The sequence below is a fragment of the Echeneis naucrates genome, chromosome 17 (assembly GCF_900963305.1).
Source record: "Echeneis naucrates chromosome 17, fEcheNa1.1, whole genome shotgun sequence".
Taxonomy (NCBI): domain Eukaryota; kingdom Metazoa; phylum Chordata; class Actinopteri; order Carangiformes; family Echeneidae; genus Echeneis; species Echeneis naucrates.
The window spans coordinates 20,097,169-20,101,117 of record NC_042527.1 but is presented as its reverse complement, the minus strand read 5'-3'; positions in this window follow the sequence as shown (position 1 = coordinate 20,101,117).

The window sequence follows — 3,949 nt, the reverse complement described above, 5'->3', positions numbered from 1 at the left end:
CAGCAGATATCTTGCAAAAAAGAAAAAGAAAAAGACACTTGGATATTTCTTCCTTCTTCCTTCGCTGTGTGGGAACATTGGGTACATAACATATTGATCTGATATTATTAGCTTTCATTATAGAGCTTATTTTACCTCATAGGAAGCTGAGCGGCAGCAGGTCGTAAGAAATAGGAGAGACAGAATCCTGCTGTCATCTGCAGCCGTGTAATTGTCACAGTTTAACGTCTCTGGCAGCTGTGACACTTTGAAATCACAGGTCAGGACTTTAATACCTGGCAGTCAGAAGAAAGAGACACTCCCGGCTCGTGGCTTGCAGCGCTCCCTCAGAGTTCACAGAGGGCGTAATAAAGGAAATTATACTAATAACTGGTGGAGGGATATGCATAGCGGGTTATGTAATTGTACTCTATATCAATCAATAAAGTCTTGACCTGGGAAATGAGCCCAGCATTAAATCTGGGAGTCCGTTCTTTGGCACCTGCTGTGAGCATTGAAATGAAAATCAGCATGAAGTGAAGGAGATTGTTGGGGCTGGAACGGCTGCAGCGGCGGGCACAGTGAGCCTCTGCGTGCGTTGTGTGTTGTGTGTTTAATATGCTGACTGACAGGACTGCAGTGGTGTTGTCATATCTCTCTAAAACGTTGTTGTTTGCCTCGGCGGGCTGTCTGAATCCAACATGTTCGTCCAATAAAATCATCAGTTTTACGACAAGAAAACGAAGACAGCGGCGGCTCATATATATCCTCTAATTTTATCCTGGAGGCCTGCAGTGACAAACAGATCAGCAGCTGGATGCGTTGTTAATGTACCGAACGGTTCACACTTCTAATAAACTGGAGGAAAGTCTGAACCAGACTGAACGTAAACATGTCAAATGACTATGAAAATCAGATCATTCTTCTTTTAATTGTTTCAGTTGTGCTGCTGGCAGGCGGCAAGATATATGAAGCAGAGAAATGTGCGGTGAGGGGCGGGGGGGTTTCTTAAAAAAAGGTCTAACACTTTATTTTATATACCAACACTGAGTTTTTATTGGCAGAAATCAGAAGTCACGTATTAAACAGACCTAAAATAAAAAAAAAAGCCATACAGCATTTAATATAACTCCGTTCCTTCTTTCTAGTTCATGGACGTTTTTACATTTATGGTTTCTGCTTTAAAACGTTTTTATTGTCCTCTATTTTATTGTTTTCACTTTATTGTTCCTGCCATATATATTTTTTTCCTTTTTGGTGTTCATTAGTCTCCTATTGTTTCACTGCTCATATTTCTGCTGTTTTATTGTTAGCCTTAGCTCAAAGAAAATGCGCCATACACATAATATTTGATTTATTGACTGATTTTATTCTCTTCTGGATGTTTGGAGTCTGGTAGACCTGTGGTTGAAAAGAAATATGATCTGCCACACAGGAAGTGGTATTTTTTTTTATTGGTATTTATGGTTTGCTAAGAAAACCCTTGGAGGAAGTCATTAGCCTGTTAGCGTGAGCGGTAACAGCCGCCAACTGGATTTTTCTCCTCTTCCCTGTTTCCCTCCTCGTCGTCTCCAGACTGGACCGTATTGCTGATGAATAATCTCGGCACATCTTCACAATTGAACCTCATCTCTCTTTTTCTGCCTCCCTCCGATATTTCTCCAACTATTATCTATCATCTTATCTCTCCTCGCTCTGTGTGTGAATCTCGCCGACTGGCTCGCAATAATTGACTGATTATGGCCGCATGGCCGGTCCTGTAAAGGCCAAAGAAGCTGGACTAGTTCAAAATACAAATGCTCAATCAGAATTTTATTATTTTCCAACACTTTGGAGGTCAGAAGTGAAGTCTGGCTCCACGTGCAGTGACCTCTGACCCAAATGTTCCCGTTGGCACATTCATATTCAAGCAAAAATAATTCAGGATGGTGATATTATCGCAGCAGCTCCAGATTTTTCCTTTTTTTAAAATAAAAAAAAGCAGCCAAGTTCAACTTTTAACTTTGTCCTTTGTGTGTTTTGTGTCTTTTTTTGGACTTGCATATGAGAGAGTGGTTGTGTAGAGAGAAAGAATGGTCGACAGTTAACTGATAAAAGATCCACAAGGCCCAACATCTGCCATCATCAATTTATCATTAACATAATATAAATATCTGATCGAGCAGTACATTCCCTTCGATTCACATATTCTGTCACAGGAAAAGCAGATTGTGTGTAAAATGTGTTTTGTGGATGTGCTGAACACCTTCAGGCCCGGCTGTATTTTGATAAGTGACTGTGTTGATGAAAATCTCCACAGAGCACCTTTAAGGCTTAAATCCGGTCGTGTTTGGGGTTTGTTTTATTGATTGACAGTTTTTTTTTCCAGCCTGTCAGCTCCCGCTCGCTGCCTCCGATATGGTGCTGATGCTGTGGCTTCAGAAACTGACAAAAAGCAGGAGGTTAACAACAAACCCGGCTCCCGTCAGAAAACCTGTCAACGATGTCAGCTCCTATACTTTTTCTTTTTTTGTTTGTTTGTTTTTTTTTGGTTTTTTAAAAAATTTATAGGATTCAGTGCAGGTTTTTTTTGTTTTGTTTTTTTGGTAAGACCTGACTTGGTAACCACAAGTCTCCAACTAATGCTCAAAAACTTCACATGGAGACGGCTGGAAAAAGGTCAGAGCTGAGAGGCCTGGGCGAAAAGGGCTGCTATCGTTTTGCAGGGAGAAATCTTTCACGTCTTTATAGGTCAATGAAGTGTTTCTTCTAAAGGTCAGATGTCTCTGTCTTTCCTCCCCTCTTTCCTTCAAAGCCCCCGATTCACTCCTCTGATCTCTGACACGTAAAAAGTGGCGATAAAAGTTTTGGGGCCTCGCAATGCGGCGACCGGGTTCAAACTTCGCACGGCTGATGGTGGCGAGATACGAGAACAAGCCCCGATGCCACCATTAGGAAAGACGTAATAATCTCTCCATCAAATAGAAACGGAGGGGTAAAAAAAACTCCTAAAAACTAATAAGCATATTAACGCTGAGAGAGGAGTGAATTTTAATCACAGATAAGGATTTTATCTGCCTTTCGTGGGCATAAATCTATTCCACACTTTAGCTTGTCTGAAAGATATTAGAAACTGGATTGAGCTTGAATGAGACCGACTGGGGATAAAAAAGAAAAAGGAAAAAGTCCTGTTCATTATGAAAACATTAACTACAGATCCATTTGTTTTCCATGCTAAAAGGGGTCCAAAGCGGAATGCTAATCCAATCTGCTCTGAATAATGAAATCATTAATATAAATTTAATAAAATGTGCAGAGTTATCTTTTCAGTGTTTCAGGGTTTTATTATTTTACTATGGGCCACCCCTCCCTTCCCACAGCGAAGGCCCTGCGAGTCACTTCTGTAATTAAGACACATTAACACATAACACCTAAGAGACCGGCTCAATTACCACAACGGCTATTAAATTATATTGGCGCGAGAAGTGCTGGTCTTTCCTTATGGAACCTGTTATCTGCATATTTCCGTCGCCGAGCTCTTTTATGAACATATTAAAAGCACCACCAGCGAAAGGAGAGGCCTCGTATTTTCACGGCAGGAAGTGTCTGAATTGCTGCTTTAAACGTCACTTATTCGACGCCTTCCAAGCGAGATGGACTTGAGTCGATATCCTGGCGTAGAGTCGGTTTATATTTAGCATAGGCCCAGCAGTGACATGATGTGTGTATGATATGATTTAAGATATGTTGGCCTGTGTGGTGTGTGTTTCATGGCAGCATGAGGATGAGGAGATGAAGGTGGTCCAGCTGCAGCGAGAATGTTATTATGCACTTAAAAACGAAATGCATGTGGCAGAAAGTTTCCCTGGAAGAGTCGCACGGCTGTAATTTGGGGTTTGTATTTGAGAAGCCTCGGCAGCGGTGTGTACACAGCGGGATTGTGTGTGGATGTTAAGTCATTACTGCATGACTTAAAAAAAAAAAAAAAAAG